Source organism: Stenella coeruleoalba (assembly GCF_951394435.1).
Source record: "Stenella coeruleoalba genome assembly, chromosome: 10".
NCBI lineage: Eukaryota > Metazoa > Chordata > Mammalia > Artiodactyla > Delphinidae > Stenella > Stenella coeruleoalba.
Window position 1 is genome coordinate 47,364,233 of NC_137156.1, and position 15,589 is coordinate 47,379,821.

General features: G+C 41.0%; 1 protein-coding gene and 1 pseudogene across 2 annotated transcripts in view; both read left to right on the forward strand.

Annotated features, from left to right (window-relative positions):
• KHDRBS2 (KH RNA binding domain containing, signal transduction associated 2) overlaps positions 1-15,589 on the forward strand; it is a gene marked incomplete at its 3' end in the record, with an annotated part of 661,356 nt that overhangs the window by 378,786 nt on the left and 266,981 nt on the right. The window lies entirely within an intron of this gene.
• LOC307193396 (CAP-Gly domain-containing linker protein 3-like) lies at positions 4,900-6,606 on the forward strand (annotated as a pseudogene). The gene has a single exon. The product of its transcript is annotated as a CAP-Gly domain-containing linker protein 3-like (transcript).

Sequence of the window (15,589 nt, forward strand, 5' to 3'; positions counted from 1 at the left end):
CTGTCAGGATATACCAGTTTATTTACCCATTCACCCACTGAAGGACTTCTTTGTTGCCTCCAAATTTTGGTAATTATGAATACAGCTCCTCTAAACATTCGTACTAATTTTCAACCTCTTTGGGTAAATACCAAGGAGCATGATTGCTGGATTGTACGATGAGTATATTTAGTTTTGTAAGGTACTACCGAACTGTCTTCTGAAGTGGCCGTACCATATTTTGCATTCCCACCAACAATAAATAAGAGTTTCTGCTGCTTCATAGCCTTGCTATCATTTGGTGTTGTCAGTGTTTTGAATTTTTGCCTTTCTAATCGGTATGTGTTCATATCTCATTATTTTAACTTCCATTTGCTTAATGGCACAGGTTGTTGATCACCTTTTCATATGCTTCTTTGCAACCTGTATATCTTCTTTTGTGTAGTGTCTTTCATATATTTTGTCCATTTTTTAATCAAGTTGTTCATTTTCCACAAGTTGGATTGCAACTACCTATTCATTTTCCAGATGTGAAAATAAGGCCAGGAATGGCTTGTGCAAAGGGACAAAAACTAGTTAAAAGCAAAAGTTGAATTCTGCCCTCATTCAACCTTTCTTGTCTCACGTCTGGACTGCTATGAAAGATCTTACCATGATCAGGTTTTTGTAGAACAGCTAAGTAGCATACCCCTGACTCAGATCCCTCGTCCACATACCTGAGTGTCTCTCCAAAGCCGATGCTTGGTGAGGTCATTCTGTGAGTGCTCACTGTCTTGAGAATACAAGCCCTGCATCCCAATCTGTGTTCCATCCACACACTGTTTACTGTCCACCTCAGATGTGATGCTTTAGGAAAACTGGATTATTAGCTCTTCCCTAACCCTATCAATTTTCTGTCATGGCTTCATCACTTTATACATGGAAATCTTCCTGGATTGTTCTTTTTCACCTCAAACTAACAAATTTCTACCTCTTCATTTTTGATCCCTAGGTACCTTCATGTAAATGTATTTATTTTCCTTTTTATGATTGTCTTTGTCTTTTGCCTTTTTAAATTTTTTATTAAACAGGGTGCTTTCCTTTTTAAGAAGAGAGACAAGAAGGAAACTCACATTCACTACCTTTCCCATCTCAGTGACGACACCACGATTAAATCCTTTGCACAGTCAGAAATCTAAGCATCACCCTTGAGTCCATGCTCACTCTCCTCCTCTCTCACTGTGGCAGCACAGACGACAGCATTGGTATGTGCACTGCTCAACACTGTCCCAACCCTGTCCCGTTTCCAGTCTAGTTCCATTTTAAACTATTTTCCTTATTATGTCCCTAATATTCCCTTTAAGATATAAAACTGGTTATTTCACTGTCCAGATAAATACTACCTAGGCCTTCTATTATGTTTAGAATAAAGCCAAGAAGAACCACTATGATTCAGCCCCTGCCTGCTTATCTGACCTCATATCACTCTCTCTGCTGTTCACTAAAGTCATGATATATATGCACTGACATTATCTCTGTCCCTTAAAAAGGCTCAACTCATTCCTGGCTCATTGCCTTATGTTCCAGCTCCTAGAAGACCAGGGCTCCAGGCTCCTTCTCATTCAGATCTCAGTCCTTTGTTACCTCTTCAGAGAGACTGTGGCTGACGTCCCCTCTAAACCTGCTTCCCCAGGCCCTCAGTGCTGTTGCCCTGATTCCTTTCTTCATAACATATTACTGTCTGAAATGAGCTTGTTTATTCCTTTCTTTGCTTTTTTTTTTTATCTCTTCCCACACATTAGTATCTAAGCTCAATGAGGGCTATCTTGTTCACTGTATTCTTAGAACCTGGAACAAATATATAACAAATAAGCATATTTGATTATTTAATCTATATAATGTTAACATATTTAATAATAATCTATTTCTTCACCGAGAAAGGCAGTAAGAGAGTGCCAAATGCTCCCTTCCTGGCCCTGGCCATGTTATGTTTGTACAGTTTCAGTAGAAACAATCACCTTCTGTCCCCAGAACTGAGTGCTATGAGCTTTGCTGGTACTCTGGATCTTTAGAACAAAGTAAAAAGCCCATTTTCAGGCAAAGGACAGGAGCATTGTAGATAGTATCCAGATGTTGCCTGACCCTGCATTTCATAGGTACTAAAGGAAAACTGAAGTTCCTTTGGCTGATCTCCGCTCTTGAGAGCCTACAATTTCTCTCATTGGGATAAAAACAAATCAAAGGGTAACATTCATTACAGAGAACAGACTTAATGCTAATGGATCCTAGAACATTGTTCTTATAGAACAATTAAATGTTTACCTTCTCCCAACCAGCGTTTGCAGAATAAATGTTTTAAATGAGTGGTGAAGGGGGCTGGGGAAAGATTATGACCTGAATGCCAATTCTTGATACTACTGGGTTGGCCAAAAGTTCATTTGGGTTTTTCCCTGAGATGTTACGGAAAAACCCAAATGAACTTTTTGGCCAACCCAATGCTTCTTCCATGTCTTTGATGAAAGGACTTGACAGACACAAGCATCTTGGTAGGGTCTTAAACTATCTGATGTTGGACGTGATTCCAAGAAAGCAGGCATTACTTTTAACCTTTGAGATGCAGCGTTAGGGAGGGTGGATATCCAAGCCCTGAAAGGAGCCTTAGAAAAGGACCATCAATGCCCTGATGGCTGAGAGCATCTGGTGGCTTCCTGCAGTGAATCCCTTCAGCAACATGCAGAATTGGATTGACTCTGACTACTCGCTGTGTATGTTCATTTTGTGGAGGAAGGAGAGAGGAACTGCCTGATGCATTTGACTCTAGTGCCCTTGAGGATAGCTATACAGATGTCCTGTGGGATTGAGTCCTGGGGGAAGCCTGAGAACAGAGAGATGTCCCATTCCCCCTTCAGAGGGTCAGCCCAGCCTGCCACCCCCTGCATGCCCACCAGAGCAATCCAAGTCTTCCTTGCTTAGAGGTTTGCCCCTGACAAAGAGGCTCGAGCACAAGAACTTTTTGAATGCTGAAAAAAATCCACCTTGCAGATAGGCAAACACCATTTACCATCCATTTGAAAGACCTTACCAAATTGAGAAAGGGAAACCCAGCTGAATAATCCAACAGGCGGTTCCCATTGAGGCAAGAACAATGAAGCAAGGAAAGGAATAAAGGACAGCACCGAGGTCTTCAAACTCTAAATCTGTGTTCTTTCACTTTGCAATTCTGATTTATTTCACGAGGCTACTTAGAAACTTTCACATCCTATTTTGACATATTTTTTTCAAATACTTCTTTTACTGTATTGCACTCATATACCACAACAAGCCTATTTCTTCAGTTACTGACCACGGAACTAAAGTTTTTTATCAACTGTCTCTTCTTTTCCTTTCTTAAGTATTCAGTAGCTGGAATTTTCACTCAGCATCCTTCACCGTAGCTGGATACTCTCATTCTAGCTCACTTTTTCTCATTTTCTGTTCCAGATTCACCTTTCCCATCTGGCAAACAATTCTGCTCTCCTCTAATACACTGTTTGAAAAAGTAGCACTTTAATTATCTTTAAGGACTACTCTATTCTAATATGATTAAATATTCAGGAATAATATTATGCAATGAGTTTTTATGATTATAGTGGAGATAGCTAGAAGCTGCAAGCCCAATAAAAGTATAACATTTTTTCAAAAGGCAGGCAAAGCATATTTTATACTCTTTTCAAATAACTTTTAAAAAGTTATCATGACTGAGTGGGTTGTTGTTTCCTGACTAAAAGATAACTCAGAAGAAATCATCACAGCATTTTCATTTGGGAGAAAACAAAGGAGAACTTCTAGGAGAGATTTTCTCATGAGATATTTACATAGCTCTCCTCAGTTAATACTTTTTTTTACTTTAGAGTTCAACTTTTTTTAATAAAACAAAATTTTAAAGTAGCAGCCACAAAATTCTACTGAATGGGAGAAATATTTGCAAATGATATGACAAATAAGGGGTTAATATCCAAAATATTTAAACTACTCATACAAATCTACATCAAGAAAACAAACAACCAGATTAAATAATGGGCAGAAGAACTGAATAGACATGTTTCCAAAGAAGACATACAGAGGGTCAACAGGCACATGAAAACATGATCAACATCATTCATCTTCAGGGAAATGCAAATCAAAACCACCAAGAGATATCACCTCACACCTGTCAGAATGGCTATCATCAGAAAGAACACAAATAACAAATGTTGGTGATGATGTGGAGAAAAGGGAACCCTTGTACACTGTTGGTGGGAATGTAAATTGGGGCAGCCACTGTGGAAAAAACAGTATGGAGGTTTCTCAAAAAACTAAAATTAGAGCTACCATATGATCTAACAATTCCATTCCTGGGCACATATCCAAAAGTAACAAAAACACTAGTTGAAAATATACATGCAACGTGGGTGGACTTGGACAGTATTACGTTTAGTGAAATAAGTCAGACAGATAAAGACAAATACTGTATGATATTACTTATATGTAGAATATAAAAATAAAACAAACTAGTAAATATAACAAAAGAGTAGCAGCCACTAAAACATTAGCATAACATTGGCAATAAACAATTTTCTAAACCAACAGAAGGAATCAAAGTTGAATTGGGTGAACAGTGACTCAGAGGGTTTTAAGAAGGCCTCTGTCCTTGCCCAGGTATGTTGCTGAAAGTTGCTTGCTCTAACATTTCCTGAACAAGTATAGGGATGCAGTATCTACACTCACTTATGCTCCACTGGTTCAGGCCTTTTCTGTACTGTGTCCTCAGCACTTACCTCAGTGCCTGGCACTACTTGCTGCTCAAAAATACATTGAATAGTCCTCTCCACCCCATCTCCCGTCTGCTTCTGTGCCTCGTCCCCTTCTCTCAGTTTCTTTCTTCCTGATCACTTCCCCAGACACCGACACCCAGTTACTCCAGTTTCCCCGATTTCAGCTTTGGTCTTCAGCCCCATTCACCCGAGGATTTGCCTGAAGGCCACCCCCAACTCTGCACCTGTCCCCTTAGGGCCACTAAGGACCATGACTAAGACAGGGCCCACCCCCATGGCCCCACCGCTCAGGGCGGAGGAAGAAGACGAGGAGGACTATGAGCCTGTCCCAGAGCCCCCCAGCCCCACCCAGGAGCGCTGGCAGAAGCCTACTCCTCAGCACGGCCCCCCCACTCCCAGGACTATGCCTTCACCTTCTTTGACCCCAACGACCCTGCCTTTCAAGAGATTCTGTATGACCCGCAGACCACCATCGCTGAGTTGTTCACCATTGTGCACCAGTGGGTGCCCCAAGTCCAGTACAAGATCGATGTCATTGGCAATGAGATTCTGCGACGAGGCTGCCACGTGATGGGCTGACCTAACATGACACTGCTCCATTATACTTGCAAGGCTGGGGCCCACAGAGTCGAGTTCCCCGCAACGGCTGTGCGCCTCTTGCAGCAGCTGCTGGCGCTGGGCGCAGACGTGATCCTGCGCAGCTGCTGGACCAACATGAACATGCTTCACTACTCAGCCTATTTCGACGTGCCTGGTCTCGTGCACATACTACTGAAGGGTGTACGGCCCCGAGTGGTGAACTCCAAGTGCAGTGACTTCAGCCACGGCTCAGCCCTGCACATCGCTGCAGGGCTTGGTGCGGCCAAATAATTTGCTGGAACATGGCGCCAACCCGGCACTTCGGAACAGAAAGGGACTCGTGCCAGCAGAGGTTGTCTCAGAGGAGTTGTCCCATGAACATATCCCTGGACAAGGCCGAGGGGCGCTGGTGGCCAAGGAGCTGTGGATGCTACTGGAGGAGGCTGTGCCGCTCTCCTGCGCCCTCCCTAGGGTCACGCTACCTAACTATGACAACGTCCCAGGCAATGCTATGCTCAGCACACTGGGCCTGCACCTGGGAGACTGCATGCTACTGGATGGCCAGAAGACCCACAGCTACAGTTCTGCAAGACCTCAGAGTTTGCCAATGGCTGGTGGGTGGGCGTGCAGCTTGATGAACCTGAGGGCAAGAATGATGGGGGTGTCAGGTACTTCATCTGCCCTCCCAAGCAGGGTCGCTTTGCCTCTTTGTCCAAGATCTCCAAGGCAGTGGGCGCACCTTCCTGATCTGTCACCTCCACACCTCGGACTCCCTGGATGGACTTCTCCCGAGTCACTGGCAAAGATCGCAGGGAACGCAAAGGTAAGAAGAGGCCCCCGTCAGCCCTGACTCTGGGTGGCCTGCAGCAGCGTGAGGGAGCCAAGGCTGATGTTGGAGACCAAGTCCTCATCACAGGCCAGAAGCAAGGGATTGTGCACTTCTGCAGGAAGCCAGACTTGGTCCCAGTTTACTGGTATGGCATCCAGCTAGACCATCAGCAAGCACGATGGCTCTGTCTTCAGTGTTTGGTACTTCACCTGCTCCCCTCGGCATGGAGTCTTTGTACCAGCATCTGGAATTCAGAGGATTGGTGGATTCACTAACCCCCCTGGGGACAGTGTTGGAGCCAAAAGTGAATCAAGTGACAATGATGCAGACCAAAACACCTTCACAACAGTCTGGACCCCAAAGGACATCACATCAGAGAGCTCCATCTCTAGGTTGCTCTTCTGCTGCTGGTTTCCCTGGATGTTGAGGGCGGAGATGCAGTCTTAGAGGCTCTGGACATTCCACAGAGACACAGAGCCCCCTCTAGCATCTCCTGACACAAGGAGCCCCCCAGTCACTTGAGATAGCATTTCCCAGTAACGTATCCAGAAGAGAGACCCCATTAGCCAGCCCTCGCTCACTAAGGCCCCATTATTAACAGATTCCCCCGTGATAACCCCCCAAATATAGACCCTATGTTACCCAGAAAAAGATTCCCTGAGTGTAGTACCTTTAGGCTAGTCCCAACTCCTCAGATCAGACCCCCCAAAAACAGATTTCCACATCACCCCAAATGACGGTAACTTTCTCTACATAATGCTCTACAGCAGAACATTCCTGAGTCACTGGCTCAGAACCCTTCCTTATTAACAAAGATTCCCCCTACGCCCCCATCAAGTCTCCTTGAAAGAAACACCTCTAAAGCAACAGAGTAACAGACTCACATTTAACATCAGTCCCCTCAAGATATTTTGACCCCCATGGTCACCCCCAAACGCTTACACCGCAATCAGAGACTCCCTCCATTAAAAACAAACCCTGCTCTTACCCCTCAAGAAGAGACCTACATCAACCAGCCCACTGTCCCCTCCAAGTTACAGGCCCCAGAAGAGTCCTGGAAGTGCTAATTACAGGGCCACCAAGTCTTCCTGTCCTCTGCACTCTCAAGAAACCCCCAGTACCTTGTATGAAGCCCACCCCATTCAGCCCACAGCACCTGTGCTGGCCAGGCTCCCAGAAAATTCTCTATTTTTAAAGTAATTATTTCCCCCTTTGGGGAACCCCAAAATTTGAAGGCCCCATTCTGGGACTCTGAGGATCCCAAACTCCAGAGTACATGTCCCAGACTTTCCTGGGTCCTCAAGTCCCACAACCCCTAGGAGGCTCCAAAATCCTAACTCCCAGGACCCCCAAATCATGGAAACACCACATCCCCCAGGAATCCCAAATTTAAAAAATCCAAGCCTCTGGGAAACCCCAGTTATGGAGGTCCTTGTGCCTGGGATGGAGGAGACTGTGGTCCAGATATGCATCCCGGGCTCCCGGGGCACCTCAAGCCCTATTCGTAGGCACTAGGGGACAACAAACAGGAATTCTCATCTCTGGAAACCAGAGGACTTCAATGCCCTGAGTCCATGGATCTTTAGACACCAAAATTCCAAGAGCCTACATCTCTAATACATGAGGGGCACCAAGGCCTTGAGGGGATCCCAAATCCTGAACCCCCCATTTCAATGTACATTCTGGTCACAGTTCCAAAACACCAAACCTAAGTTACTGGCACTGAAGGACTTCACAGCACCCTGGCCAGACTAAGAGCCTGATGGAGATCCTGAAGACCTAGGGGGTCAAGGGCAGACCCTGAAACCAAGGACAGCTCACGAATGTCCCTTCACTGCATGTCTCCAAACTCAGCATGACCCCTACTCTCTTCAATAAAGATGTTTCTGTCGCAAAAAAATAAATAAAAAAAATACATTTAATAAATAAATGGATGATTTATTTTAAGAAAACTTCTTTAGGCACTTTTAAAACTCCAGCTGGTTAGATGCTTTACTATCTTGAATATATAAATTTTTCATGTCCAGGGAAGGACTGGAATTGCAAGATTATTGATAAAAATCACCCATGTAATCCATGTTCTATCAACCTTATTCATATGCAGAATTTGCACTCTCCTTTAAACATATCCTTATCATGATGATTTCTTTGTTAAGAATTTGGGCCCCTTAGGTCAATGTATCAGTACCAATAACTATCATCAGTTCTGTGTTAACCAAGAGTTCATTTTTCATACTTGTAAATTAAGGTATATATTATATGCCAAAGTATTAAATTACAGTAAGTCCCCTACATATGAACCAGTTCCACTCTGAGAGTGTAAGTCCAATTTGTTTATAAGTCCAATAAATTTAACCTAGGTACCCAGCTAACACAGTCAGCTTATAGTACTGTACTGTGACAGGTTTATAATACCTTTCACACAAATAATACATAAACAAACAAACATAAAATAAAACATTTTCAATCTTACAGTATAGTACCTTGAAAAGTTCAGTAGATAGTACAATAGCTGGCATACAGGGGCTGGTATCCAATGAACAGGCAAGAAGAGTTACTGAATGGAAGAGGGAGAGGAGATGGGAGATGGTAGAACTGAAGGATCATCGGCAATAGGAGATGGAGGGCAAGCTGCAATTTCACTCATGGCTGATGTTCATGGCACAGGTTCTGGTTCCTTGCTGGATTCAATTCTATCTGCCCTCTTGAAAAAATGATAGTAGTAGCTATCACTGGGTAGTAGCTCTTTTTTCCTCCTCATAGATGACACTGTAGCACTGGATTGCGTTCTGAATGGCTGCTGCAAATTTCATGTATCATTCTATGTTCAGGTCCTGTGCCTCAAAAACTAACAGTGCCTCCTCAAATAAAGAAAATCCCCTTGCCACTTCCCGTGTTGTGAATCTCTTCAGTTCTTTGGTTACTTCTTCTACCTGTTGTCTCTCTTCATCCTTTCTGTCGACCTCCAATTCCATCAGGTCTTCATTAGTAACCTCCTCATGTTGCACAGCAAGGAGTTCAGTGAAGTCATCCTCTTGCAGATCTAGCTCCAGCTTCTCACTGGGGGTCATTGAATTGCTGAAGACCTCTTTGGAATCCTTATCCACCTTCTCAAATCCACGATAATTATGAACAAACTGTGGTCAAATATTCTTCCAAACCCCATTCATGTTGATGACTGTAACCTCACGCCAAGCAAAGTCAATGTTTTTTTATGGCCTTGTAGATGTTATAGTCCTTCCAAAATAGTTGCAAGGTTGTTCCTGATTCATCACTCATCTTTACTGCCTGACAAAAAGTGTGATGTAAATAATATTTCTTGAAAGTCGCTCTAACTCCCTGGTCCATAGTTGGATGAGCGATGTAATATTAGGTGGCAGATGCACTACTTTGACGTTGGAATGAAAGTCGTCCGTGAATGGAGGGCACGGTGGGGGTGGGGAGCCGGAGAACTGTCAAGCAGCAAAAGGATGTTGAATGGGACATCATTCTCCAAGCAATATTTCTCTACCTCCAGGATAAATTGGTGGAAAAACCAGTCCTGGAAAATGGCCTGTGTAACCCAGGCTTTGGGGTTACTCTTCCACACAACAGGAAGAGAGCCATTGGGTATGTTTTTAAGGGCTCTTGGGTTCTCTGAATGGTAAACTAAAAGATGCTTCAGCTTCATATCGCCAGAAGCATTGCCACCAAACAACAGAGTTAGCCTATTCTTTGCTGCTTTGTAGCCTGGCATCAACTTTTCTTCCTTAACAGGTGTAACTTTCGTCTGGCATCCTCTTCCAGTACAGTCATGTGTCATCCTACATCAATGTATGCACCTACATCAATAATTTCTCAAAGCATTTCAGGAAATTCTTGGGCATCTACCATATATGCACATGCTGCCTGCCTTGCCACTTACTTTTACATTGCGAAGGTTGGTTCTAGCCTTGAACCAATGAAACCAGCCATGACTGGCATTAAAAGATGCACCTCTGATTCTTTGCCATGTTTCTTCTTCAAGTCTTCATAAAGGCTTTCAGACTTCTCTTGAATCATCATTAAGCTGAGCATGATTGGACACTGATCCTGATCCTGCATCCACACACTGAGAAATTTCTCCATCTCCTTCAGCATTTTTTCACACTTCTTCAATATTATTGTCGACATCATTGGCACAGCAGATTTCACATGTTCCATGATGTTGTTCTTGTTCTTTATAATTATGCTGATGGTTGAATGATTCATGTAATGAGAAGAAGCGACACTTACTTTTCACCTCACTCCACTCTCTCAATTATTTTAACTTTTGTTTCCATCATTATCACTTGGCGCTTCTTAGCAGTACCAGCTACATCACTGCTGTTTTTACACTTGCTTCCAGACATTCTGGCCTTGAAATAAAGATACTGTACTACTGAACTCTGTACAGTACTGTACAGTAAAGTACACAAAAGCACAACCACTTGTAGAGGATGCATACACGTGACAATGTACGCCAGACACATGGCCTAACTTACGTGATCGGACATGCGAACGTACATTCGAATCTTTGAAGGTTCACAACTTGAATGCTCGTATGTAGGGGACTTACTGTATTGCCTATTTCAACTTAAAATGCAGATAGAGCTCCTATATCATGTTCACAGTAAGTTGTCAAGAAAATTTAGTCACTTTGACTCTACCTAAACAAATGGAACTTGGTATTTTTAGAATAACAACTGAAGTCTCTCGTTTAGTTTTATATAAATATTTATCTAACACCCTAAATCTAACCTGAGGTCATGGCTGACTTTATAAGCTAGGATTGGCAAAGGCATAAGACTAAACACATGAGTCTTTCATGCTCATTCTAAAGGTCTTGGTTCCTAGACCTCATATATCAGTGGCTAATGTTTACTAAGGTAAAATAGAAGAAGATAGAATATACACCCTCCCAATAATCCTACAGAATATCTACATAAAATCTATATAGTTGCTATCTTATTCTTTGGTGATTTTTACATATTGTGCAGTATGACTTTAATAATGGTTAAAGAAGAGAAAACAGTTTGGAGTAACAAATCACCATCACTAGTAGTTCAAGTCCACAACATTTTAACTTTGTGATATTCAATCCCCTTTGATAAATATGCTTTATAAAGCCTTTATACAGACCTTATGCAGAGTGATACATTGAGCAGATTTTTAGTAAATATTAATTAACTGTTCTCTGACCACATTTTCTAAATGAATTTTTCTGGTCCTTACCCTGGGCTGGTTAAAACTCACCTTGTGTTTGCTAAGAGCTGTTATCTAATAGCCTAAGATGTTTTGCTAAATAATAGTGTGTCTAGCACAGCAGTAGTTGTTTTCTGAAATAGCTTCCTACCCTTTCCAACTCGCTACAGATTTGATATTGGCACAAGACCCATTACCTCCCATACTTTCTTGTTTATTAAGCTGGTCAAAGTGTCCTAACCTAACTATTTGTAGGGGCTGAGGAAGTCCCAGGTCTTTTTGTCCAGGTCATGAATTTCATGGAAATTGTTTCATAGGGACAGTTTGCATCACCCTGAGAAAAAGGAACATATAACAGTGCTGTGAATATCTTTTTTTTTTTTTTTTTTTTTTGCGGTACGCAGGCTTCCCACTGCTGTGGCCTCTCCCGTTGCAGAGCACAGGCCCCGGACGCGCAGGCCCAGCGGCCATGGCTCACGGGCCCAGCCGCTCCGCGGCACGTGGGATCCTCCTGGACCGGGACACGAACCCGGGTCCCCTGCATTGGCAGGCAGACTCTCAACCACCGCACAACCAGGGAAGCCCAGTGCTGTGAATATCTTTGTTGTTATTTCAAGATAGCAAATTTTAAAAACTGATTTTGGTAGCAAAAAAGACAATTTTTGGACATCACAGGAAATATAAAATTAAAATTTCAATTAATTCTTAAAAGGTCTTTGATGTGCATGTATTATTTAAGCATTGATAAACTCCTATCAGATTCACTGTTAATTATTTAAATCCTTCTATCTGAAGCCAAACCTGCAGATCAAACCAATCAGCAATTCTAACATAAATTTATAATTCAACTTGCAATGTAAGGAGTAAATTAGTGTGTGTATGTCTTATTCACTGCAAATATACCCCAAAGTAGTAAAGCATTCTTTATTATTTGAAGTGCAGAATCCCAATAATTTCAAATCCTATCTAAAATAATATTAAAATTCATGTGTAAGTATAACTTATTTTTTTGACAAGAACGTTGTCTTCATACTATGGATTGGCCTTATTATAAAAACTTTGGAATAATCCAGTTTTGCATACAAATTAAGCATGTATATTAAGTTGTCTTTTATTATTTATTTATTTTAAATGACTGGAATTTAATTTTTTCACATATATTCACCCTGAATTGTTATAACTTTACCTGTCTTTGTCCCTTATGAAAGTTTTCACAAGCTTATGTGATTATTTCTCTATCTGCATCTCTTTATCCCTCAAGGGTCTTTTAACATTAAAGTGGTAAATAAAATAATAATAAAATAGTATCAGAAAAATATAGATGATTATTATTACTACTTCTGAACTTATATTTTTACTTCTCAGTGAATATCTGTTTTAGTAAATTAAGCATAAAAATTATAAATGCTATAAAACTATAACTACCTATTCATATGCATAATTATTTTATGACTCCAAAATCTTAGAACTCAGTAGTACTCAAGTCAACTAATATGTAGTATATATTTATTTTCAAGTTTTATTTTATATTGAAGTATAGTTGATTCACAATGTTGTGTTCATTTCAGGTATACAGAAATGTGATTCAGTTATACATACATGTATATCTGTCTTTTTCAGGTTCTTTTCCCGTTTAGGTTATTACAGAATATTGAATAGAGTTCCCTATGCTATACAGCAGGTCCTTGTTGATTATCAATTTTATGTATAGTAGTGTGTATATGTTAACCCCAAACTCCTAATTTATCCCTCCCCCACCACCTTTCCCCTTTGGTAACCATAAGTTTGTGTTCTGTGTCTGTGAGTCTCATCTGTTTCATAAATAATTCATCTATGCCATTTTTTTAGATTCCACATATAAGGGATATCATATGATATTTGTCTTTCTCTGTCTGACTTAGTTCACTTAGTATGATAATCTCTAGGTTCATCCATGTTGCTGCAAATGACATTATTTCATTCTTTTTATGGCTGAGTAATATTCCACTGTATATATGTACCACATCATTTTTATCCATTCATCTGCCGACAGACATTTAGGTTGCTTCCATGTCTTGGCTATTGTAACAAGTGCTGCAATGAACATCAGGGTGCATGTATCTTTTCAAAGTATGGTTTTCTCCAGATATATACTCAGGAGTGGAATTGCTGGATCATATGGTAGATCTAGTTTTAGTTTTTTAAGGAACCACCATACTGTTCTCCATAATGGATGTACCAATTTATATTACCACCAACAGTGTAGGAGGATTCCCTTTTTTCCACACCCTCTCCAGCAGTTCTTGTTTGTAGAGTTGAAAAAAAAAATTAATGGTGTATAATTGCTTTACAATGTTGTGTTAGTTTCTTCTGTACAATGAAGTGAATCAGCTATATGTATATCTATATCCCCTCCCTCTTGGACCTCCCTCCCACCACCCCCATCCCACCCATCTATGTCGTCACAGAGCACAGAGCTCCCTGTGCTATACAGCAGGTTCCCACTAGCTATCTATTTTACACATTGTAGTGTATTTATGTCAAACCTAATCTCTCAGTTCATCCCACCCTCCCTTTCACTCTCTGTGTCTACATATCCGTTCTCTACATCTACGTCTGTATTTCTGCCCAGCAAATAGGTTCATCTGTACTATTTTTCTAGATTCCACATATATGCATTAATATATGATATTTGTTTTTCTCTTTCTGGCTTACTTCACTCTGTATGACAGACTCTAGGTCCATCCTCATCTCTACAAATAACCCAGTTTAGTTCCTTTTTATGGCTGAGTAATATTCCATTGGTTATATATACCACATCTTCTTTATACATTCATCTCTCCTTGGACATTTAGCTGTTTTCACGTCTTGGCTACTGTAAATAGTGCTACTCTTTGTTGCAGTCCAGGGGCTTCTCATTGCAGTGGCTTCTCTTGTTGTGGAGCACAGGCTCTAGGTTCATGGGCTTTAGTAGTTGTGGCAGGTGGGCTCAGTAGCTGTGATGCACAGGCTTTGTTGCTCTGCAGCATGTGGGAACTTCCCCAAACGGGGTCAAACCTGTGTCCCCTGCATTGGCAGGTGGATTCTTAACCACTGCACCACCAGGGAAGTCCTAGGATTTTCTATGTATAGTATCATGTCATCTTTAAACAGTGACAGTTTTACTTCTTCTTTTCCAATTTATATTCCTTTTATTTCTTTTTCTTCTCTGATTGCCGTGGCTAGGACTTCCAAACCTATGTTGAAGAAGAGTGGTGAGAGTGGACATCCTTCTCTTCTTACTGATCTTAGTGGAAATGCTTTCAGTTTTTCACTGTTGAGAAAGATATTTGCTGTAGCTTTGTCATATATGGGCACAGGTTCCCTCTCTGCACATTTTCTGGAGTGTTTTTATTAAATGGCTGTTTTTTGTAAAAAACTTTTTCTGCATCTATTGAGATGATCATATGGTTTTCATTGCTTAATTTGTTAATATGGTGTATCACATTAATTGATTTGTATATAATGAAGATTCCTTGCATTCCTGGTATAAATCCCATTTGATCATGGTGTATGATCCTTTTAATGTGTTATTGGATTTTGTTTGCTAGTATTGTGTTGAGAATTTTCACATCTATGTTCATCATTGATATTGGTCTGTAATTTTCTTTTTTGGCAGTGTCTGTGTCTGGTTTTGGTATCAGGGTGATGGTGGCTTCATAAAACAGATTTGGGAGTGTTCCTCCCTCTGAAATTTTTTGGAAGAGTTTGAGAAGGATAGATGTTAGCTCTTCTCTAAATGTTTGATAGAATTCACCTGTGAAGCCATCTCATCCTGGACTTTGGTTTGTTGGAAGATTTTTAATTAGTTTCCATTTCATTATCATGATAGGTCTGTTTATATTTTCTAATTCTTCCAGTTTCAGTCTTGGAAAATTATACCTTTCCAAGAATTTGTCCATTTCCTCGTGGTTGTCCATTTTACTGGCATTTGGTTGTTTGTACTAGTCTCTTATAATCCCTTGTATTTCTGCAGTGTCAGCTGTGATTTCTCCTTTTTCATTTCTAATTTGATTGATATACGTCCTCTCCCTTTTTTTCTTGATGAGTCTGGCTAAATGTTTCTCAATTTTGTTTATCTTCTAAAGAACCAACTTTTAGTTTTATTGATCTTTGCTATTGTTTCCTTTGTTTCTATTTCATTTACTTCTGCTCTGTCTGCTCTGATCTTTATGATTCCTTTCCTTCTACTGAGTTTCGGTTTTCTTTG